Consider the following 26,068-nt stretch of genomic DNA (forward strand, 5'->3'; position numbering starts at 1 on the left):
CAGCGCGCTGTCGGCACTGCTCGCGGATTCGACTCTGAACACCGGCGATCGGCGACGAGCGGCGTTGGTGGACTTCGCCCACCGTACACCGAGCTCGAGCTATAAAACGGCCGGGGTGACTCTCTCTTCTTCCTCACACCTGGCCTCACTTCTCCTCCTCCTTCTTTCTCCATTACTGCTTACAGTAGCTCGGGTGAGGCTCTAATGGCGGAGGCGATGCCAGACTGGTTTGTGATCCTGATATGCGGAGGGCTGGCGACACTGCTAGGGCTCTCTGTGCTCCTGTGCGCGATGATCTTCGACGAGTATCGCGACGCTGCGGCTCGGGTGTTGGCTCTCCGCGGTGGTGGTGATCATGAGGAGTAGATGGAGTGTGCCGGGTGCTAACTGTTGTTAGGGGGTGATTAGCTGGATGTAACACCATTGCAAGGTTTTGCAAACAGTGTATGTGTCCGAATGATTATGGTTGTGAGTCTGCTGCGTGGTGCTGTGTGAAATTAAATAATCCACGTCATGAGAAGGGGCAGGTGTAGCAACTCAGGGAAAAGAAATCTCACTCCCGAATTTTGCAAGGAAAAACAGTTAATTAAAAGGAGCATAATCCACAACAAAAACTACCCACATTAGTAGAAGCCAAATAATTGACTCGTCGTACAAACTCAGGGTATCACGCATAAGTCACACACATAAATAAATGTTGCAAAGAACAAATACAGTAGTGACGTCTAAAATGAAAATGGTAACTGGGTGGGGTCCTGATAAAATGTCTCTGGTAAAGGAATACACTCCTCTTCTATCGGAGGAAGTGGATTGACCAGTCGATGTATGCGTCTCTCTGGGTCGGGTCTCAGTGGTCTGCCGATGGCAATTTGAGGATTTAAATCTGCGAGGCTCTGGAGATAATCCATCACTCGCTGGTTCAAATGCTCTTGAGCAATGATGTACTGGATAAGGTTGTCCAGAACTGGGTCTCTCTCAATACGTCCACCGGGAAAAGATGTTACTTCTCCGGGTGTTGCACGACTCGGAAAGTAATAATATCCTCGTTCGCGGGCATAGGGTACTGCGGATCGAAGACGAGCAATCGCTTCTTTCGCAGCAACTTCTATGGCCAGGTGTGGGGTTGGCATAGATTTCCCCACGAAGGAAACTTCCGTTGGATCTTGATTGGAGTCTACGGGAGGGATGTGTACTGCTGCCCAATATTCCGAGGTGGATGGGGTGATCCTTGATTTGAACAGCTCGTACTGAGGTGGCTGGGTAGAACCCATGGTACTGCGGGTAAAATCCCACAATATTTTGACAAAGCTACCTGGGGTTGCATCTGGGGTTCTCAGATGAATGCTGGGGCTCGGCATGACAGGAAAAAGTGCGAGTGTGGTGCACAAAGTGGGGTTGCTGGGTAAGGTCACAAGGTGGCCTTTATATAGCAATGGAGCCGGATCATTTTACCGTGGTGAAAGGTAATAAATTTGCCAGCTTAGCTCCAAAGGTCGGGTCAGTGTCAGAGATACACATATCTCATAAAGAGACGCGTTACTGTGGTTGTCGTCGGGTTGGTTTTGGTAGTTGTGCTCGGAAAAATATGCAGCTATGCGCTGACCAAATATGCAAGGCTACTATTAAAACAGAGGCACAATGACAGGCTGCGTTAATATACACGGTCGCATGATTACAAAGCGAGGATACACTGAATCTCGGTGCTACTCACACGGCTTAGTCTACCTCGTTTATGTCTAAACGGGCGTGCCTGGTGGATGTCGAGGCTTCTCCACGTGTCTCACTACCGGGATTAGTCGGAGATGGCGGAGGAACTGCAGGGTCGGGGTAGTGATGATGACCATCGCGGGGATTGTTGGCCACAACCCCGTTGGAGTGTGCTCCCAATATGCGACGAAGCACCTCTGGGGTTATCACAGCACCTTGGCCGATGGCTGGGGCAGGCCTCAGGGACTCGATCGGGTGTCCAAACAGCACGACTGGGTTGTCGGCGTTGGGCTCGTTTTCTCGTCTCGCCGGGGCTCGATGAACCGGCTCTCCACGAGCTGCAATTAGATCAATAGTGATCTGGTCGAATAGTGCCTCTAGTGCACTTACATAGCGCACTAGGTGCAACAATGCGGGGTCCATCTCGTGATCTCCGTTGGCAACTTGGGGTGGTCTACCATACCCTTCACGTCTGGGGTAGTAGTGGAACGAGCGACAGTTAACTCTGGGCGACAAGTGCCTGAGATGAACTATAGCCTCTCGAGCGGCTAGCTGGATGGCTTGTGGCTCAAAGGAAGTTGTCCTTCCGGTGAACCTGTAGGGGCGCTCGGGTGCTAGACCCCTACCGTAGATGTGCACAGTGGCCCAGAATTGACGGTCTTCACCGCTCATGGGTCCTTGATACACGACATATTCTGGTGGCTCTTCTAACGCATAGGCACGACGGGTGAGGTTTGCGAGGATGGTCACAAAACCTCCAAGGTTGGTTGCTGTGGTTTCATTGTGCACGACAGGGCCAGGCATTGTGGCTTGGTTTGGGGTAGAGGCTGTGATGTGCTGTGTTGGGACTAGCGTGCCCTTTTTATAGGAAAAAGGGGGCTGAGTCTTCCTTCGCATGCTTGCGAGAAAGGACTATTTAGGGGCCGGTCACTGGCGCATGAGTGACAGGTTAGGTTGATAGGTTGGGCACCGACTGCCAAAAGGTGTTGGGTCACTGTGTGGCTATCTTGCACGAGAAGCTTGGCTGGGGTTTGGTTAAGGTCTGGTGGGTTGGTTTGCCTAAGTTTATTGACATGGCTAAGATAGGATTAGCCAATGGTCAGCCTGGCTCTGATACCAAGTCTGTCACGACCGGTTCTCCGGACCTAAATTTCCAGAAAAGACCGTCGTGCTCATCAGCCCCAGGATTACTGTTAACTGATGAGGCTCCAACTTGATACAGAAATTCCAAGCAGAATACAACATATGTAGTACAAGACCATTCTGGCCTGTGAGTACAACAAATGGTTTCTAGTGGTTGATGGCGGAAGCAATCTGTGGATCATCAGTGTCTATGGGACTCCATTTCCCACAGGAACAGCTGACCAGGTTAACTCCTATCTTCGCGAGGCTGCTATCTCCATTGTGTGGCTTCCGGGGCTGGCATCGCGTCGCTCCTCTCCGAGCAAGAAAATCTGGCCAAGACAATAGCCAGGGACAAGCCAGTGAGTACTTTGAATGTACTCGCAAACATTATGAACACAGGTGTAATATAACAATGATGTGCTGAAAATATTTTATGCTCATGACGTCAGTCACAAAAGATAAATGAAACTCTGATGCGTGCAAGCAAGTTATTTATAAAAATGCAATAACATGGTAGTATAAAAATTTATGAAACAAATAACAAGCAATGCCACAGTCGGGCGTCTTAGCGACACCACAAAAAGGGCTTTACAAGAAATGCCGCAGTCGGGCGTCTGAGCGACACCACATAAAGGGCTTTAAAAGAAATGCCACAGTCGGGCGTCTGAGCGACACCACATAAAGGGCTTTAAAAGAAATGCCACAGTCGGGCGTCTGAGCGACACCACATAAAGGGCTTTAAAAGAAATGCCACAGTCGGGCGTCTGAGCGACACCACATAAAGGGCTTTTAAAATAAACAATCATAGTGAATATCCCGGAGGTAGAACCATCCCGGAGACACTCAATAATAACAGTAATATCACGGGATAGTCAACAATAATAATAATCATAGTTATCACAAATCACGAGTAGTAATTCCATTTCTGGTTAACCGTTTCACCTCCGAAGACCGACACTAAGACCGACACCTGACCCATCCCAGACTGTAATCCTTAACCATGGACACGGCTATTCGAATAGGTTTTTCTCTGCAGAGGGTGTACTCTTTACCCACGAGTAACGGATTTCTTTAGTCCATCGGGACTAATTCCGTCTACGGCCTTTTTGTTGAAAACCACCTAACTTGCACACACCAGCTTAACTCACACGTGTCTGGAACCACCCACGACACCTGTTAAGCAAACTCTAAGTAGGGAGGCTACAACCTCGCGTAGCATGGGATCAAATTTATATCGCGCGCTCTAAGGGGTGGCCTCCCCTCTCGGTCCCAACCGGAAACACCCATGCCCCCGGACCAGGTGGCCTGCCTACCAGCTACAACCGGTATCTTCCACCATGGCCTCTCTGTACGGTGTGTGCTATAAAAAGGTTGACAACTTACTGAACCGTACTCTACTTGCTGTAGAGACGAGTGTTAGTACGAAACAAGTTTGGGGGTTACTGGCACAAGACTCGATCTACGATTGACTCAGGAGGTTTAGATATTCCCTGCATGGTTAGTATAACGAATATAGTTCAACCAACAGGGTCACTGCTCATATCACTTTACCATGACATACCAGACATAACCGTCCCGACGGAGACCGGCGATAAACTCATGCCTACCCAAGGCAGAGATTTTCCCGCGTTCCTGCCGATATGCATGCAAGGCACATGAGGGTGATTATCATCACAAGTGTGTTCATTTCCAACAGCCTGGAAATCACTAATATGCACTCATGCATATGATCATACCACATGAAATAACGAGTTCTTCGAAATGCGGTGGTGTTATAAATGTATCCACGATCACACCAAAAAAATATTATGCCGGGATTCAGAATGCTTGCCTTCAATGTGTGGAAAGGCAGGGTGCTCTCCAAACTTTTGAAAGTTTCTTCTCTCTCTCCCCAAAATCCTATTTAAAAATATATTTGAATTAACACACATTTCAAAAACAGTACAAAAAAGTTGTTTGAAGAATTTTCAAATAAATCTTAAAATAAACTAGACCAAATTTGAGGAAGTTATAAAAAAGAATCAACTCATTTGGAGTTATATTTAAAAAGTTATAGCCAGTCAAAGATTTGGTCAAATTTGTTTTTAAAATAAAACAGAAAAGAAAACGTTTCGAAGGTGAATACGCTTTCGGAGCGGGGAAAACGTACTGGGGAAAATACGCCTTCACTTAATCCCACGTGGACAGGCACGGGGTCGCTGACAGTGGGTCCCGAGGGCCCACTGGTCAGGTTTGACCAGTCTTCTCCCTCCTCTTTCTCTGTCCCGAGCGGAGGTGGGACTCCGGCGATCGCCGCCGGCGATTGGCGGCTCCGTTCGAGAAGCCGAAGTCATCCATGGGTTCAGGGGGTCGAGGCGGTCCTTCCGGTGGGTGTTACGGTCTCGGGAGTGGACGCGGTCGTCGGCGGTGAGCTTCGTGGCGGACGGAGAGCTTCGGGAGCAGAGTGGTTTTGGGGCTACGGTGGTCCTTGATCAAAATCGAGTAGTGGGAATGGTTTACGGGAGGATGAGGGGGCTCTTGGTGGAGAGAACAGAGAGTGGGAGGCCCTGGTGGTGCCGAATTGGCCGGGGCAGTGGTGGCGGCTGCAGTTGCCGGAGGCGGGGAAGAAGACCTCCCCCGGGTCGATTTGCTGCCATGGGAGGACTAGGGGTGCATTCTAAGGCTTCCTGTGTGCTCGGGGAGGCTCGGGGGCCTCCTTTTATAGCTCGTCGAGGTCGGTTCCGCGGCGGCCGGATAAGCTCTTTGGCGAACCGCCTCTCTGTAGCTTGCAGGGCAACGTGGCGTGGCTGGGGATGACGGCAGGAGCTAGGGGACGATTGGGCACTGCTCCAGGGGCGAGCTGGCGAGCGGAGGTGGCTTTGGCGGCGCCGACATGGGCAGAGGCTGTCGGGCGGCGGCGGCGGCTAGCTCTTGGCTTGCTGGGCGTGGCGAGGGGCGGCTTGGCGCGTAGCGGTGAGGAGGGGAGTGCGTGGCGAGGCTCTGCAGTGTGGGCCAAAACCGTGGGGCCAGCATGTCGGCTCGGCGCACGTGCGTGCCAAACGCACGCTCTGCTCGCGCTCTGGGCGTGCACGGGACGTGCTCGACGTAATGCCAGAGCATGCTAGAGGTCGCGGTCGAGGCGGGCAATTAACAGCCCCAGGTTAGGAGTAACGGGGAGTCTAGTGGACATGCTAGTTTGATCAGAGGTGCAAGTTCACAGTGCAATGCCACAACTCATGTCAAAACTGGTCATGCACTCCAGGTGTTTGACAAAATGCCAAGGGCACTTAGGCAAGTCTTGGAGTGGCCAAAAACTCCAGATGGTGGTCTCTTTAGATGCAAGAGAGAGTGGTGAGGTTATTTGGACAAAAAGGGAAACTTGCTAGTGCAAGTTTTGCAAAACTTCAATTCTGGACAGGAAATAAATAGCATTATTTCATGAACCAAAAATGATCCAAAAGGTGCATGCTCCTGGATTTAGGGGTTTGGTGGGGCTATCTACAAGTAGAAAAAGTAATCATGGATATAGGAGCAACTAAAATGGTGGTTGCTGTACAAATCCTCAAATTGGACCAGAATGGAAAAGAGGTTGGTTCACTCAATATTTTTAAAGAACAGCACTAGGTTTTTGCACAAAGTGGAATCTTAGGCCATTACCATCATCCCATAATTTTGGTGGAGTCTAGAAAGAATTATTTAAAGGAGTTGCAGTGCAAAATTGCCCACTGGACCAGAGAACAAAATTTGCTGTAGAGCTCAAAATATTTCATGAATGAAATATATTTTTGCATAAAAGTGATTTAAAAACATCACATGACATCTCCAAATTTTTGTGGAAATTTTAAGTGAATCTATCAAATGGTTGTAGTTCAAATATGGCCATTTAACCTTGAAAATCCATTCTCAAGAAAGTAAAGATCAAGCGACTTAATTGTTTAATTAGTTACACTGATAAAAGGAAAGTTTTTCTTGAGAGGTTAAACAAGTCCAGTAACATATTTGAAAAGTTTTCTCTTTGGGAAAAACTCATCATAACAGGGAAGGAAATGATTTAAAAATCAAAATGGAGCTCAGATATCCAAAGTTTTTAATTCCTGGCAAAATTTTTAATTCATTAAAACAAGGCCAATTTTTTTTGGGGTGTCACAGCAGCCCACCTCCCACTAGGCTCTCAGGTCCTAGATGATCATGCTCACCACTTCATCCGGATGTCTAGCTTGTATTGCTTCCATTTGGTTAAATTGCATCTGCTTAGCTTACACACTATACTTTTGAATATGACATGCCTTCTTGTTTTTGGTACATACTAGTACATCTGTCTATTAACCATGTTCTTACATCAAACTAATGTTCTTGTGTATCCCTCATCAATCACTTATGATGAGGCAGTCAGGCAAGTGGACTAGTGTGAGAAAATATCCTCATTTAAAGATTGCAGCGTCAGCCTCCCCACATGATTCTCAAGAAACAGCAAGGCTAGATGAAGATAGTGAACGTAGCTCTATAGTTGATTATCGCATTTCCCCTACACTAGCATCACATGTGCTTTCTTTAACTTGGCAGCGTGATATGTGGTTGCATGTTGCATATGGTGTCTAGATTGCAATTCTTCCAATCTGGTTAAATTGCATGTGTTATTCTGCTTAGTTTATACATTATACCTGTTAATGTGACATGCCTTCTTGTTTTTAGTATATAGTACATCTGTCTATTAAGAATGTCCTTACATAAAACTATTATTTTTTGTATCCCGCATAAATCAATATGATGAGACACCTTTAGTATATGCAGTGTGATATTAGTTGCATCTTTCATATGATTTATAGTATGTGCTGCTTCTAATTTGTTGAAATGCCATTTATGATGGGACGCTTTTAACTTGGCAGAGTCATATTGGTTGCATCTTTCATGTGGTGTCTAGCTTGCATTGCTTCTTCTTTGTTGAAATGGTTTCTGCTTAGTTTACACAAACAGTTGTGAATATGCCATGCCGTCCTGTTTTTCATATTATTCCATCATGTGTTTGCCTTACATCAAAGTAGTGATTGTTAGAATCATGCATGAATGAGTTCTGAAGAGTGAATTTTATTGCTTTTTCTTGTCGGTTTTACTTGAAAATTCAAAATCAATAAAGCGGAAGGAAGTTAGCAAGGCAACGGATGATGGTGCTCCTTCCAAATGGAGGGCCTCTACAGATTCTACTCCTCCATCCCCCCAAGATGATTTCCAAGACAACACATGCATGGACACTCAACATAGCTGTGTTGATGATGAGCACGTCTCCCCTAGTGCACCATCACAGGTGCTCCCTCTAACTTGGCACTGTTATACGTGGTTGCATGTTATGTATGATGTCTATCTTGTATTGCTTCTAATTTTGTTGAATTTCATCTGCTTACTTTACACATTATACTTGTGAATAAGACACATGTTCCTGTTTCTAGAACATACAATATCTGTCTATCACACCATGTTCTTACATCAAAGTACTACTGTTGTGTAAGCCGCAACAATCACTTATCATAAGACAAGTTTGACTTGGGAGTGTGATATAGGTTAGATCTCACATTCTTTTCTAGCTTGTACTACTTCTAATTTGTTGAAATGGCACTTATGATGAGACAATTTCAACTTGGTAGAGTGATATTCATTGCATCTTTCATATGGTGTCTAGCTTTCATTGCTTCTAATTTGTTGAAATGCCTTCTCCTTAGTTTACACATCATAAGCTGTGAATATGCAATGGCACTAATGACGAGAGACCTTTAACTTGGTAGTGTGTTGTTGTTTGCATCTTGCATATGATTTATTTCTTGTACTGCTTCACATTTATTTAAACGACATTTATGATGAGACACTGTTAACTTGGCAGAGCGATATTTTTAGCATCTTTCATATGGTGTCTACCTTCCATTGCATTGCTTATAATTTAGTGAAATGTGTTCTGCTTAATTTACACACCATAGTTCCGGTTATCTCATGTCGTCCTGTTTTTGTACATATTACATCCTCCTATCATGTGGTTGTCTAACATCAAAGTTCAGTTCATATATATCATGCATCAATTTGTTCTGAAGAACTAAATTGTTATTCATTTTTCTTGTCGGCTTGACTTAACATGTCACAGAGAAAGAGGAAGCAAGATAGAATGACAGGGAAAGGGAAGCGGAAGAATCCTGCAGATTCTGCTGGTACTGATGGTGCAATGGAAGGTCGAAGTCTAGCGGAAAATTGTACCGACAGGGTACCCCGTGCTACACGAGCTGTAGAACAAGCCAAACATAAACAAATAGCTGCCACCAAACAAGAAGAGATAGCCCTAGTTGTTGCAACACCTTCCACAATACCACCAGCTACACAATTTACTCGTTGGTCAACTCAGCTAGCAGCATGTTCCCAAGCTCCCTTGCCACCTGACACTACTTCCGAAGAACTCTTGACACAAGATGAGTTGGCAAGATCAGATGAACTTTGTGAGCTTCAACAGCAAGAAGGTAGTTGCTGGAGCCAAGTTACAGTTGCATGCTTCTTTATATGTAGTCTCACAGTTTGTTGTACACTAACACTTCCTATGTTTGTTGTTGGACTAGCACCTAGGCGCAAGAGGAAACAAACATCAGGGATAATGCTCGATAGGTTAACTAAATCCAAAGGAGGAATAATGGAGATCCTTTCTAAGGCAGGTTTAAAAAGGCCACGTGATGCTACAGAGTCAGCCAAGTTAGTATCAGAGGCAGCGGTTGTTGTTAGGTGTCATGTACGTATACTCCCAGCATGGATTCAGTATAGGAATGACAAAGACGAAACCCAGTTCAACACCTTCCTCGACCATTTATTTGTAAGTATGGTTATGTATGGAAACTAGTAATATCGTCTTGCTCTGTCCAATACTTTCTAGGTTGCTGATAATGAGACTCCCATAATTTTCAACAGACGAGGTTCAAGTTGGATAGCCAAGATGATGCAACCAGACAAGCTTGCACCCATGTTTTCAAGTCTGTTCTGTGACATCATCAGTATGACTTGAGGAAAACTCACTTTGAAGGTGTCACATCCCTAGTTCTGGTATGACCTAGGCTAGCCCTTCATTTGTGCATCATGTTTAAATTCCATTTAAATTTGAAATGGGGGTTTGTGAAACCCTCAGAATTCATTTTTGGAAATGACCCAGATAAAAATTGCTCCAAAGAGGTCCAAGAAAATGTTCATGTTGCTCTCTGAAAATATTGGTCAGAAGTAAAATTCAAACAAATATTTTCAGGAGCTCATAAATATTTATTTTGGCCTTCTGGAATTAATCCAGTAATTATTTGCTTGGATATATATATATATAATATGTCCAAAAATTATGCCAGTAGTTGAGGAGCTCTGGAATAATACCACTAGCCCCTGAAAAAATTGGCATAAGAAAATAAAATGGTTTAGTATTTTTATTAAACCAAACAAATGTCAGAAAAATAGAAAAGAAAAACAAAAATGGAAAAAACCCTTACCTGCGGCCAGCTTCCGTGCTGGCCCAGCACTGTGCGGCCTGGCCGGCCCAGTTGGCCAGCCCAGCCCATCAGCCCCCCTCCCCTGTCATCTTCCTCCCGCCAGGAGGACGCGCGCGTGGCCGCCGCGCGCGAGCACACACCGGCCACCTCCTGCTTCCCTGCTCGCCGCTGGAGGCATCCGAGGGCGACACGTACCCCCTGAAAACCCCTCGACCCTCTCCTCCTCTCCCTCGCTCTCCCTCCTCTCCTGTCTCGCTCTCTTCCCCACGCCCAAGCGCCGCCGTCGCCACCGCTCACCATAGCCGTGTCCACCGTGCTCCCCTAGCCTCGCTGCTGTGTCCAAAAGCTCCGCCACCTCGTCCGCAACCTCTCCACCAAGGCGTGCATCATCGGACGCCCCGTGGAGCCGTCGCTGTCGCCTTCTTCACCTCTGGCTGCCGTGGATCTCCGTCGCCGCTCGCCATCGTCAGCGCGTCCCCGAGCCCGCTTACCATCCCTGCAGCTCCGTGGTGAGCCATTGAACTGATCCCTCCTTGCCTCGTCGCCCCGCACGTCCTCAAACGCTAGCGCCGCCGCGCCTGAAGCTCGCCGCCACACAGCCATGTCGCTGCCGTCATTTTAGGCGGTGTAGCTCGCGGGCGAGCACGTCAACGTGCTCAGCGTCCCTCCACGAACCCGTAGCCACCAACGGCTTCCTCTCTCGAGCCCCATAGCACTGAACCCGCGCGTGTCCGAACTCCGGCCGCCGCGGATGACCTCGCCGCGGTCGTCTCCGGCCACCCTATGGCCTCCTGTGTGTCCCACTGGATGCGCGTGAGCCTGGGCATCGCGTAGGTGGTCTTCGCCACGCGTTCGGTCGCCGGAAGGCAAATTCTGACGCCCTCCGCCGCGTCTGGCCTCGCTGGCGTCGAGTCACCGGCGGGTTCGACCTGCTGACCGGGGTTTGACCTTCCCCTTGTGTCACTGACACGTGGGCCACCCCCTGACTTTTTAGTTAGTATTAGTTTAACGCTAATTAAACTAAGTTAGTTAGTTAATTAGTCGCTGACCAGTGGGCCCGGCACCCACTAATCCTAATTACACTAAATAAACCCCCTGTTAACTAACTGAGTCACTAACGTGTGGACCCTACACGTCAGGTTTGACTTGGTCAGCGCTGTTGACTTGCTGACGCAAGCATGACGCTGTGCTGACGCAATATATCATTTTCTGGTATTAAAATAAATCAGGAAATTCCAGAAAATGATATAAACTTCAAACATTCATAGAAATTCAACCGTAGCTCAGATTTAAATAATTTATATATGAAAATTGATCAGAAAAATTCAATCTATCCATATGTACCATTTTCATGCATGACAAACCAACCTATACATGCTGTACATATGAAAACACATGAATCGCATTTATAAGAGCTTATTTTGGAGTTGCATTTGAAACTTTGGTTCAAATGGACTTCATGCAAATGAATGCTAGTTGCATTAACTCAAACAAACATCACATACTCATGCCATGATCATGCATCATATTGTTGCATATGCTTGTGTTTGATTGTCGACACCGTTCCTTCTCGATAGGTCCTGCTCCGGAGACCGATCTAGAGTACCTGTCAGAGGAGCAGTGCCCCCCTGTTGATCTACCAGGCAAGCAAACCCCCTTGTTCATTCCGATACCATCCTACTCTCTTGCTCCTGCTCTCATTTATTGCATTAGGACAACAATGATTCAACTTCTACTTTATGCTGCGGTAGTTGAACCCATTCCTCTGCATGACCTGTCATTGCCACAGTAAATAGTTAAAACCCACTAGAATGTGTAGGAGTTGATTGAGCCATGTTGTGTTCTTGCCATGCTATGCCTGCTATTGCTTAGAGTTGTGTCAGGTCTGATTCACCGGGAATGAATTGGAGTGGTACGATATGTTTTGGTGCTGAGAGTTAAGCGTGTGGACACGATTTGGTAAAGGCAGCGGTGAGAGGCCATGTAGGAGTACATGGTGGGTTGTCTCACTGGAACCGTCCTTAAGAACTGAGTTCTGTGTAAGTTGTCCAATGACTAGTTACTACCACACATTGGGCTCCGGGCGCTCCAAGCTCTCTCGATTTATTAGCCAACTTGATCTCTGTCCAGGAGTTGCAACTAGTTTCTGGTGTTTGTAGGTAGTGTTAGTAGTCTACCAAGTGGCACCCGGCCAGGTGGGCTTGGGATAGACTAGGCACAGTGGCACGGTGTACCAAGTGGCACCCGGATGGTGGGCTTGGGAACCCTGGTCACATCGTTTGGGGCCGTGAGCGACACCCCGACCGGATGTCCTTGCGGATGGAACCCGAATAGGCGATAAACCTGGGTGAGAGACTTGTGTGGTTAGTCAGGTCATGGCCGACACCCTCGCCAGGCTTCTGCTTGAAGGTTGCCGAGGTACATGACGTGTACATGGTGATAAGTGGTGAGAGCGTCTGTGAAGAAGTACACCCCTGCAGGGTTATCATGATCTATTCGAATAGCCGTGTCCTCGGTTATGGACTTCTTGGATGCTTAAGTGGTACATAGACAACTTGAATTGGATACTCTAAAATGCTCAAGACAAGTGTGAGTGCTATGGATGGCCTTCTCGTAAGAAGACGAGGATGAATCCATAGTAGTGTATTGATGTGGTGATTAGTGGACTCGTGTGCGCTGCCTCACCTCAAAGAAGTTTCTCGTTGTCGTAGAACAGGATAGCCACTGAGTCAAAGCTGGCATGCTGCAACTAAACTCCACATTACCTTCTTGATACAAATGCATGTATGATAGGATCTGATGTAAGTCTTGCTGAGTACCTTTATACTCACGTTTGCTTTATTTATGTTTTGCAGGTGAGACATCTGTCTCACTAGTAGTACCGCTTGGACTTCGACGAGTAGCTTGTTACCTCAGCTACGATCTTGTACCCTTGGGAGGGACTTGTAGATAGTCAGGCCTCTTAGCCTTTTTCTTTTGTAGTTGTCTGTACTCAGACATGTAATGCTTCTGCCTGTTGCTTGTATGCTCTGAATGATGGGTCATGAGACCCCTGTTTGTATTAATGTTATGTGGCTCTTCTGGGCTTTTAGCTATATGAGTTTGCGTTATGTTGTGATGCCATGTTGTACAGCACATACTTGCATGTTATGCGTACGTGTGACGTGTATTGCTATGTGTGGGATCCGACAATCTAGTTGTTTATCCTTGGCAGCCTCTCTTATGGGGAAATGTAGTCTAGTGCTTCTTTGAGCCATAGTAGTCCACTACAGCCCGGTTCACCGGAGTCCTGCTAGCCCAGCACTACTGCTCAGGACGCTTCACTGGCCGGCATGTGTTTCATTTCGTTCCTGTGTCTGTCCCTTCGGGGAAATGTCACGCGGTGACCTCCGGAGTCCTGCCTAGCCTGCTACAGCCTGGGTTCCCCGGAGTCCTGTTAGCCCAGTGCTACAGCCCGGATTCACACGCTGCTGACCGACATGCTCGATGTGAATCATGTATGCCTGTCCCCATAGGTTAGTGCCGCTTTGGGTTCACGACTAGCCATGTCGGCCCGGGTTATCTGTCATATGGATGCTAGCGACACAATCATATACGTGAGCCAAAAGGCGCAAATGGTCCCGGGCCAGGGTAAGGCGACACCCGTGGGAATACCGTGCGTGAGGCCGTAAAGTGATATGAGGTGTTACCGGCTCGATCGATGTGACTTGGAATCGGGGTCCCGACAGCTTTGGTATCAGAGCCTGACTGCCTGTAGGATTACCAAGCCAACCTGGTCGAAGTTGAGTCTAGAAATTCTTTAGTTATGTAAGGGAATTGATTGTGGAAGGGAACCTAAGGCTCTTTTTACTCCTTATACCTCATGCCCTTCTAATCTGAGTCATCCTATCCTTCCTATGGGGTTAAGGAACTAGGCTTCCTCTTCTGTCTATCAGGATCACGTGTTACTACTCTGTAGTCTCTTAGGATGGGTTGATCAGAGTCATATCCCAGTTCGAGTACCTCCAGTGTAGCCTATTTAGTAATATCTCAGGACCTTGAGTGATGATGTTGATTATGCTGCTACCCCGTCTTTTGCAGAATGTCTCATTTTGAGCATTTTACTGCCGTTATGCTGCCGGAATTGTTCTAGGAGTTTGGGAGATACTAAATTCTTGTGCTACCTTCTACATCCTTATGATGATGCTGAATCCATCTTTGTTTTCCTTGGTTTCGTTCTTCGGGATGTTGTCGGTTAACCGAAGTTCTGTTGCTCATAGTCGGAACCACAGAGATGGTAGGGATGGGGATCCTCCAGACCAGTCTTCGTTGGTAGAGTTCATGTTATAGATGGAGAGGAACAATCGTGAGTCTAACCGCTTGTTAGCACGTATCAAGGAGAACACCGCACCCCAGTGCAAGGAGTCAGCGACCATCTATGATTTCATTGGTTTGAAACCACCTACCTTCCATCATTCCATTGAACCACTCGACGCAGATGACTGGCTCCGTAGTATCACTATCAAGCTGCGTTCTGCGAATGTAGCTGAAGGTGACAAGGTCGCCTATGCTACATATCACCTGGAAGGTCCTGCTAGTCATTGGTGGCAGAACTATGAGGCTATGCTTCCAGCTGGCCAGATAACCACCTGGAGAGATTTCACTGAGGCTTTTCGCGAGCATCACATTCCTCAGGCTCTCATTGACCGCAAGAGAGAAGAGTTCTGTAGTTTCACCCAGAGTAAGATGGCTGTTGATGCTTACAGTAGGGAATTTGAGAACCTTGCCCACTATGCTACAAAAGAGGTGTCCACAGATGCCAAGAAGCAGGCTAGGTTCCGGAAGGGTCTCAACCCCAAGTTGCGTCATGATCTCCACCCGCATCACTGTGATACATTCCAGGCTCTTGTGAACAAGGCCATTAATGCAGAGACAGCTCAACTCACTTACGAGGAGTCTCGTAAGCACACCCGTGATTTGGGTTCTTCTTCCGGTTCTACTTCGCAGAAGCGCCGGATTTGGGTTCCGAACTCCGCTCTTCCACCCGGTTATTCACCGAGGCCCTCTTATGTGGCGCCTCACCCAGTTCAGTTACATGCTCCATCCAGGCCTACTGGTAGACCGCTTGTCAATGCGGGTCCACGTCCTACTTCAGGGACTTGCTTCACATGCGGAGAGCCAGGACACTATGCACGTGACTGCTCTCAAACCAACTATGCTCCACCCCAGCCTGCGAAGTCTGTTCTTCGTGGTAAGCCATCACGCAAGATGATCAGTGTCAAGTCAGCTCCCACTGAACATGGATGTGTGCATCACGTCTCAGCTAAAGACGCTCATGATGATCCGGATGTCGTTCTTGGTACACTCCTTGTTAATTGTCATCCATCATCGGTTCTGTTCGACACTGGAGCATCTCACTCCTTCATTTCTGAAAGCTATGATAACTTGCACAACATTTCATTTTGTGATATGCCCTCTCCACTAGTCATTCAAACTCCTGGATCCAAATGGCAAACTTCTAGTGTAAGCCATGGTAATGAAATCCTTGTTGACAGACTTGTATTCCTTGCATCACTTATAGCCCTCAAGTCTACAGATATTAACATCATCTTGGGTATGGACTGGATGAAAGCTCATTATGCCAAGATTGATTGTTACACAAGGTCTATTCAGCTTACACACCCATCTGGCAAGATAGTCACTGTCTCCACTAGAGTTGCAAAGCGTCAAATCTATTCTCTTAATGCCAGCCCTCTTCTAGACCTTGAAGATATCCTGGTAGTCCGTGACTTTCCGAATGTCTTTCCAGAGGAACTGCCAGGTATTCCACCTGACAGAGATGTGGAGTTTGTCATAGATCTTATCCTAGGAACCGCTCCAATCTCTAGGAGACCTTACAAGATGGCACCCTTAGAGCTAGCCGAGCTTAAGAAACAACTTGATGAGTCCTTGCAAAAGGGTTTCATCCATCCTAGTTCTTCTCCTTGGGCTTGCCCCGTCCTCTTTGTCAAGAAGAAGGATGGTATAGATCAAATGGTTGTAGATTATCGCCCCGTTAATTTGGTCACGATAAAGAACAAGTATCCGCTCCCCAGGATCAACGATCTATATGATCAGCTTGCTGGATCCTCAGTCTTTTCCAAGATGGATTTGAGGTAAGGCTATCACCAAATCAAGATCAGAAATGGGGAAATTCCTAAGACGGCTTTTGTCACTCGTTATGGCCAGTACGAGTACACCGTCATGTCCTTCGGTCTAACCAATGCTCCAGCTACATTCTCCCGATTGATGAACTCGATCTTCATGGAGTACTTAGATAAGTTCGTCGTGGTTTACCTCGATGATATCCTTATTTACTCGAAGAACGAGGAAGAGCATGCCGAACATCTTAGACTTGTGTTAGAAAAACTCAGAGAGCACCGCCTTTATGCCAAGTTCTCCAAGTGCGAATTTTGGTTACCAGAAGTGACCTATCTCAGCCACATAATCTCTGGTAAGGGCATTGCTGTCAATCCCGAGAGAGTTCAGGCCGTTCTTGATTGGACTCCGCCTGAAACAATTAAGCAAGTTAGGAGTTTCCTTGGTCTAGCCAGTTATTGTCGCCGCTTCGTTGAGAACTTCTCCAAAGTGGCCAAACCTCTCACGGAACTTCTCAAGAAAGATAAAAAGTTTGAGTGGTCCCCACAGTGGGAGCACAGTTTTCAGGAACTAAAAAGACGCCTGACTTCTGCTCCCATACTTGTGCCACCGGATTTCACTAAAGACTTTGTTATCTACTGCAATGCTTCACGACAGGGACTAGGTTGCATTCTTATGCAAGATCGCCATGTGATTGCCTATGCATCTCGACAGTTGCATCCACATGAGGAGAATTATCCTACACATGATCTAGAGCTTGCAGCCGTAGTCTATGCACTTAAGACTTGGCGACATTACCTTCTTGGTAAACGTTGCGAGATTTACACCGACCACCAGAGTCTCAAGTATATCTTCACCCAACCAGATTTGAACCTTAGGCAAAGACGTTGGCTGGAGTTGATCTCAGATTACGACTTAGGGATTACCTACACCCCAGGCAAGGGGAATGTCATGGCTGATGCGCTAAGTCGTAAGTCCTATTGCAACAATCTTATGTTGCAGCAGGGCCAACCACTTCTCCATGAGGAATTCTGTAAGCTTAATCTTCACATTGCTCCTCATGGATTCCTTTCTACCTTGGTGGCAAAACCTACTCTTGTGGATCAAATCATCTCTGCTCAGAAGCAGGATACGGGAATTTCCCGGATCAAGAGAAACATTAACAAGGGAGTTGGTGGATGTTTCTCTATAGATGATCGAGGTGTTGTTTTCTTTGAGAATCGCTTGGTGGTTCCCAAGAATCAACATCTGCGACAACTGATTCTTAAGGAGGCTCATGAATCTCCTCTCACGATTCATCCCGGTAGCACTAAGATGTATCAGGACCTACGCCAGAGGTTCTGGTGGACTAGGATGAAGAGAGAAATCGCTCAGTTTATTGCTAACTGTGACGTTTGTCGTCGCGTGAAGGCAGAGCATCAGAGACCTGCTGGCACCCTTCAGCCTTTAGCTATTCCTGAATGGAAATGGGATAAAGTTGGTATGGACTTCATCACCGGCTTTCCCAGGACCAAGAAAGGGAATAATGCTATCTTCGTAGTCACTGATCGTCTTTCCAAAGTGGCTCACTTCCTACCTGTTCGAGAGAGTATCACTGCTAGTCAGCTTGCTGACTTATATGTTTCTCGAATAGTGTCACTTCATGGTGTTCCACTAGAGATCAATTCAGACCGTGGTAGTCTTTTCACTTCTCATTTCTGGGAGAGTTTCCAAACTGCCATGGGCACCCATCTTTCCTTCAGTACCGCTTTCCACCCTCAATCAAGTGGTCAGGTGGAAAGGGTCAACCAGATTCTCGAAGACATGCTTAGAGCTTGTGTTATCTCATTCGTTATGGATTGGGAGAAGTGTCTTCCCTTCGCCGAGTTTGCTTATAACAATAGCTACCAATCCAGCCTCAAGAAAGCTCCTTTTGAGGTTCTGTATGGACGAAGATGTCGAACACCTTTGAACTGGTCAGAAACCGGTGAGAGACAATTCTTTGGACCGAACATGATTCAGGAGGCAGAAGAGCAAGTTCGCATCATTTGTGAGAATTTGAAAACAGTGCAATCTCGTCAAAAGAGCCAGTATGACCGTCGTCATAAGGAAGTGGCTTATGAAGCTGGCGACAAGGCTTACCTTTGGGTTACCCCTTTGAAGGGTACCCATCGTTTCGGTATCAAGGGAAAGTTGGCTCCTTGTTACATGGGTCCTTTTCGCATTCTCGCTAAACGAGGAGAGGTTGCCTACCAGTTGGAACTACCCCCACATCTTTCTCGAGTTCATGATGTCTTCCACGTCTCTCAACTCAGGCGTTGCTTCTCGGATCCCATCCGCGGAGTGGACCACGAAAAGCTTGATCTCCAAGATAACCTCACTTATCGAGAGTACCTTGTTTGCATCCTTGATCAAGCAGAGCGTGTCACCCGATGTCATAACATCAAGTTTCTCAAGGTTCAGTGGTCTCATCATTCTGAGAGAGAAGCTACTTGGGAGCGTGAAGATCATCTTCGATTTGAGTACCCCACTTTCTTTCTGCCGACTCCTGAATCTCGGGACGAGATTCTTCCGAGTGGGGGCGAGTTGTCACATCCCTAGTTCTGGTATGACCTAGGCTAGCCCTTCATTTGTGCATCATGTTTAAATTCCATTTAAATTTGGAATGGGGATTTGTGAAACCCTCAGAATTCATTTTTGGAAATGACCCAGATAAAAATTGATCCAAAAAGGTCCAAGAAAATGTTCATATTGCTCTCTGAAAATATTGGTCAGAAGTAAAATTCAAACAAATATTTTCAGGAGCTCATAAATATTTATTTTGGCCTTCTAGAATTAATCCAATAATTATTTGCTTGGATATATATATGATATATATATAATATATGTCCAAAACTTATGCCAGTAGTTGAGGAGCTCTGGAATAATACCACTAGCCCCTGCAAAAATTGGCATAAGAAAATAAAATGGTTTAGTATTTTTATTAAACCAAACAAATGTCAGAAAAATAGAAAAGAAAAACAAAAATGGAAAAAAACCTTACCTGCAGCCAGCTTCCGTGCTGGCCCAGCACTGTGCGGCCTGCCCGGCCCAGTTGGCCAGGCCAGCCCATCTGCCCCGCTCCCTTGTCGTCTTCCTCCCGCCAGGAGGACGCGCGCGAGCACATGCCGTCCACCTCCTGCTTCCCTGCTCGTCGCTGGAGGGATCCGAGGGCGACATGCACCCCCCTGAAAACCCCTCGACCCTCTCCTCCTCTCCCTCGCTCTCCCTCCTCCCCTGTCTCACTCTCTTCCCCACGCCCGAGCGCCGCCGTCGCCACCGCTCACCATAGCCGTGTCCACCGTGCTCCCCTTGCCTCGCTGCTGTGTCCAAAAGCTCCGCCACCTCGTCCGCAACCTCTCCGCCAAGCCGTGCATCGTCGGACGCCCCGTGGAGCCGTCGCTGTCGCCTTCTTCACCTCCGGCCGCCGTGGATCTCCGTCGCCGCTCGCCGCCATCAGCGCGTCCCCGAGCCCGCTTACCATCCCTGCAGCTCCGTGGTGAGCCATTGAACTGATCCCCCCTTGCCTCGTCGCCCCGCACGTCCTCAAACGCTAGCGCCGCCGTGCCCGAAGCTTGCCGCCACACAGTCATGTCGCTGCCATCATTTTAGGCGATGTAGCTCGCGGGCGAGCACGTCAACGTGCTCAGCGTCCCTCCACGAACCCGTAGCCACCAACGGCTTCCTCTCCCGAGCCCCATAGCACTGAACCCGCGCGTGTCCAAACTCCTACCGTCGTGGATGACCTCGCCGCGGTCGTCTCTGGCCACCCCACGGCTTCCCGCGTGTCCCACTGGATGCGCGCGAGCCTGGGCATCGCGTAGGTGGTCTTCGCCGCGCGTTTGGTCACCGGAAGGCGAATTCCGACGCCCTCTGCCGCGTCTGGCCTCGCCGGCGTCGAGTCGCCGGCGGGTTCGACCCGCTGACCGGGGTTTGACCTTCCCCTTGTGTCACTGACGCATGGGCCACCCCCCTGACTTTTTAGTTAGTATTAGTTTAATGCTAATTAAACTAAGTTAGTTAGCTAATTAGTCGCTGACCAGTGGGCCCGACGCCCACTAATCCTAATTAGACTAAATAAACCCCCTGTTAACTAACTAAGTCACTAATGTTTGGACCCCACACATCAGGTTTGACTTGGTCAGCGCTGTTGACTTGCTGATGCAAGCATGACGCTGTGCTGACGCAATATATCATTTTCTGGTATTAAAATAAATCAGGAAATTCCATAAAATGATATAAACTTCAAAAATCCATAGAAATTCAACCGTAGCTGAGATTTAAATAATTTATATATGAAAATTGATCAGAAAAATTCAATCTATCCATCTGTACCATTTTCATGCATGACAAACCAACCTATACATGTTGTACATATGAAAACACATGAATGGCATTTATAAGAGCTTATTTTGGAGTTGCATTTGAAACTTTGGTTCAAATGGACTTCATGCAAATGAATGCTAGTTGAATTAACTCAAACAAACATCACATACTCATGCCATGATCATGCATCATATTGTTGCATATGCTTGCGTTTGATTGTCGACACCGTTCCTTCTCGATAGGTCCTGCTCCGCAGACCGATCCAGAGTACCTGTCAATGGAGCAGCGCCCCCCCTGTTGATCTACCAGGAAAGCAAACCCCCTTGTTCATTCCGACACCATCCTACTCTCTTGCTCCTGCTCTCATTTATTGCATTAGGACAACAACGATTCAACTGCTACTTTATGCTGCGGTAGTGGAACCCATTCCTCTGCATGACCTGTCATTGCCACAGTAAATAGTTAAAACCCACTAGCATGTGTAGGAGTTGATTGAGCCATGTTGTGTTCTTGCCATGCCATGCCTGCTATTGCTTAGAGTTGTGTCAGGTCTGATTCATCGGGAATGAATTGGAGTGATACGATATGTTCTGGTGCTGAGAGTTAAGCGTGTGGACACGATTTGGTAAAGGTAGTGGTGAGAGGCCATGTAGGAGTACATGGTGGGTTGTCTCACTGGAACCATCCTTAAGAACTGTGTTCTGTGTAAGTTGTCCAATGACTAGTTACTACCACACATTGGGCTCCGGGCGCTCCAAGCTCTCTCGATTTATTAGACAACTTGATCTCTGTCCAGGAGTTGCAAATAGTTTCTGGTGTTTGTAGGTAGTGTTAGTAGTCTACCAAGTGGCACCCGACCAGGTGGGCTTGGGATAGACTAGGCACAGTGGCACGGTGTACCACGTGGCACCCGGATGGTGGGCTTGGGAACCCTGGTCACATCGTTTGGGGCCGTGAGCGACACCCAGGCCGGATCTCCTTGCGGATGGAAGCCGAATAGGCGATAAACCTGGATGAGAGACTTGTGTGGTTAGTCAGGTCATGGCCGACACCCTCGCCAGGCTTCTGCTTGAAGGTTGCCGAGGTACATGACGTGTACATGGTGATAAGTGGTGAGAGCGTGTGTGAAGAAGTACACCCCTGCAGGGTTATCATGATCTATTCGAATAGCCATGTCCTCGGTTATGGACTTCTTGGATGCTTACGTGGTACATAGACAACTTGAATTGGATACTCTAAAATGCTCAAGACAAGTGTGAGTGCTATGGATGGCCTTCTCGTAAGAAGACGAGGATGAATCCATAGTAGTGTATTGATGTGGTGATTAGTGGACTCGTGTGCACTGCCTCACCTCAAAGAAGTTTCTCGTTGTCGTAGAACAGGATAGCCACTGAGTCAAAGCTGGCTTGCTGCAACTAAACCCCACATTACCTTCTTGATACAAATGCATGTATGATAGGATCTGATGTAAGTCTTGCTGAGTACCTTTATACTCACGTTTGCTTTATTTATGTTTTGCAGGTTAGACATCTGTCTCACTACTAGTACCGCTTGGACTTCGACGAGTAGCTTGTTACCTCAGCTACGATCTTGTACCCTTGGGAGGGACTTGTAGATAGTCAGGCCTCTTAGCCTTTTTCTTTTGTAGTTGTCTGTACTCAGACATGTAATGCTTCTGCCTGTTGCTTGTATGCTCTGAATGATGGGTCATGAGACCCTTGTTTGTATTAATGTTATGTGGCTCTTCTGGGATTTTAGCTATATGAGTTTGCGTTATGTTGTGATGCCGTGTTGTACAGCACATACTTGCATGTTATGCGTACGTATGACGTGTATTGCTATGTGTGGGATCCGACAATCTAGTTGTTTATCCTTGGCAGCCTCTCTTATGGGGAAATGTAGTCTAGTGCTTCTTTGAGCCATAGTAGTCTGCTACAGCCCGGTTCACCAGAGTCCTGCTAGCCCAGCACTACTGCTCAGGACACTTGACTGGACGGCATGTGTTTCATTTCGTTCCTGTGTCTGTCCCTTCGGGGAAATGTCACGCGGTGACCTCCGGAGTCCTGCCTAGCCTGCTACAGCCCGGGTTCCCCGGAGTCCTGTTAGCCCAGTGCTACAGCCCGGATTCACACGCTGCTGACCGACATGCTCGATGTGAATCATGTATGCCTGTCCCCATAGGTTAGTGCCGCTTTGGGTTCACGACTAGCCATGTCGGCCCGGGTTCTCTGTCATATGGATGCTAGCGACACAATCATATACGTGAGCCAAAAGGCACAAACGGTCCCGTGCCAGGGTAAGGCGACACCCGTGGGAATACCGTGCGTGAGGCCGCAAAGTGATATGAGGTGTTACCAGCTAGATCGATGTGACTTGGAATTGGGGTCCCGACAGAAGGCAAGGCTAACAGTGAACTTTCCCAAACATCTCCAATGGAAAATATATTAGATGAAGACTAGAGAGGCCTCGTTAAACACTGGTCTGATCCGAAGTAACAGGTATATTATATATATGTGATCAGATCACATGTTGAAGTCCTATTTACACATGTGCCACACAAATCTATCTTCTTGTAGGTGAACTATTCAAAGAACAAGGCCAACCATATGAAAGTGAAATTCCAACAGACAACAGGATCTCGTAGCTATATTGCACACTGCAAGGCTCTTCTAATTAGCTGCTGTTTCACTCTTTTCGCTATACCATATTATCATATCTATATTGACTTGTTCCAAATGCATAGGAAAGCCCGCAAGGACCAAAAACCACCTAACCAAATGTTGTGTAAATCTTCAAGGACTGTCACACCAGCAAGATGAAGGGCATGACTACACCAGTCAAAGCCGCTGTTGTAAGTCCTTAATCCTCATGCCTTTTAACTACTACTTACTCTGACTCGTGCCTTGAACTGCATGGTTTGTAGCCAATGTCTATTACTCTTCTCAATTTTATACACAATTGTCCTAGCGTATCATTGCACCTTACAAGGTATAAAAGAGAGGAGTGATGTTCCTTTGATCTTAACCTGTAATCTAGTTCCGTGCTGGACTTGCCCACACAATGTTACAATTTCCTGTTTATCCGTTCTTAGTTGTTTTGTGATATGAATGATGTCATATTATGCTTACGTATTATAAACTTTGTCTCTTTATCCTTAGCTGTCAATATAATGTGAAGAAATAGACAATAGATTAGCCATGGTACATGGTCATATGTTTGGAACCTGGTTTTATTTTACAACTAATATTTTACATGGGTTCACCAGAATAAGTTCTGTATATAGACCAAATCTATTTTGTTTGGTTTTGTTGCCTCCTTAATATCTTCTGTTCTAGTACTAATGTAAAAACTCAACTTTTCAGCAAGCTATGGCAAAAATGGTGGAACCGCCACCTTTTGAAGGTGGCAAGGCAACTATAACTGCAATGTTAGCTCTTGCTCCACTGGGTCAGTACCTGTCCACTAACAGTGCCAAAAGCACGTTCCTGCGTAATACTGGGTTGGTTGTTAAGGCAATCTCGTCCAAACTGCCTCATGATCAAGATATGCAAGCTCAAAACAATGTTATATCTACGCTCCAAACACAAGTCCGTTCCCTAACAGAGACCCTTTGTGAAACAAGGACAGGCATTGTTCGATGTCATCAAGATATGCATGGTTTTGAAACCAGACTATCAGACATTTTCTATGTTGTTTAGGAGCCTAGGATAAATGAAGGCGAAGTTTATGGTGCTCCATTGGACAATACAACATGAAAACGTAACAGTCAGGTCAAATGAACTGAGCTTCTGAACTTCTGGTGGTGCATTTATCTGCCAGACTGTTAACTTTTATGCCAACGTTCCTTTTATTTTATAGTTGTAATTTGTTTTGTTACGATAAATAATTTGTTCTTAACATGCAGCCACCGGCTGAAGAAAACAGCAAGCCATTTTTGTATAGTGTAGGGTGTTCCCTATATTTGCACTGGTGGCGATCTTTGATGCCCAGTGGATGTAATCTGTGCAATCGCCTTAATAGCCTAGCGATAGTTTCGGGCTTATTTATTTCCTAGTCTTTATTTTCCCTAGTTTGCTAGTGGCCGCAACAACCATGGGCCATATACAGACCGTGGTAACCATGACCCTGCTATGGGCCGTAGGATCCATGGGCCTCCTACGGGCCGTCTTTAAATGGGCCTCCAACACGGCCGTAGAATCGGTGGGCCTCGGGCCGTCGGATAAATGGGTTTACATGGGCCGTAAATGGGCATAATTGGTATTGGCCCATCACGGTAACGGGCCGTTAACAGGCCGGAGGACAGCAAAGCCTTAATTCTGTCATAGGCATACCGGGTCGTTAATGGGCTAGAATATAGGACGGACTGGAAATGGCGCAACGGGTTAACAAGCCAGGAACGGGCCGACTCTTGCCACGGGCCGAATTTGGCCTATTAGGGGAACAGGCCTGTAACGGGCCGAAAGTAATCGAGGGACGGAAAGGAGCCCAAGAACGTATGGGTCGTCAGTAGGCCGAAAGCTAACACAGGCTGGAAACGGCCCATGTGAATCATGGGCCGTTAACGGGTACAAAGAAATTTACTATTCATTCTGGGCTAGAGTCACCGTGGGCCTTTAAAGGGTCTAAAGATACGAAGGCCTCATATGGGCCGAAAGACGTCGTGGGCCATACATGGGCCGAAAGTGAAACGGGCTGGTGTTATATTCGACAGCCCACATATTGTTGTTGGGCTGATTTCGGGTAGGCCCTAACGGGACATGAGTTACCGGGCTATAAAATGGGCTATTTGCGAAGAGACCGTTAACATGCTTTTCATGGGCCAGCCCGCTAACTTTTGACCAAGTCAAATGGGCCCACATTTGTAAGCTAAATGGGCCGGTGGTGGGCTGTCACACATGTCGACATATCATAGGTGCCTATCTGACCCACTGACGAGCTGACACGTGTTTCCTCCGGCCAATCAAAATTTTACACGTGGAAATTTCCCATTGGTCCAGGCTGTTAACGGGTTATCGGATCCAAAATTAGGCCCAATAGCTTAACAGCGACCCATTACGATGGATGCCATGTGTCGGTCACCCTTGATGAAAGCACTTCTGTGACGCGCGATTTATCGTCATGGAAGTGGACACTTCCGTGATGATAATTTTGGTAATGTCATGGAACACTTCTACGACAGCACTAGTATGACTATCTTGATTCTGTCATAAAATCGTCATGGATGTACATGCATAACAGAAAACGTGACCTACTATGACAAACATGTATCATCACGGAAGTGTCTTTTTTTTGTAGTGTATGTC

Source organism: Triticum aestivum, chromosome 2A, assembly GCF_018294505.1.
Source record: "Triticum aestivum cultivar Chinese Spring chromosome 2A, IWGSC CS RefSeq v2.1, whole genome shotgun sequence".
NCBI classification, from domain to species: domain Eukaryota; kingdom Viridiplantae; phylum Streptophyta; class Magnoliopsida; order Poales; family Poaceae; genus Triticum; species Triticum aestivum.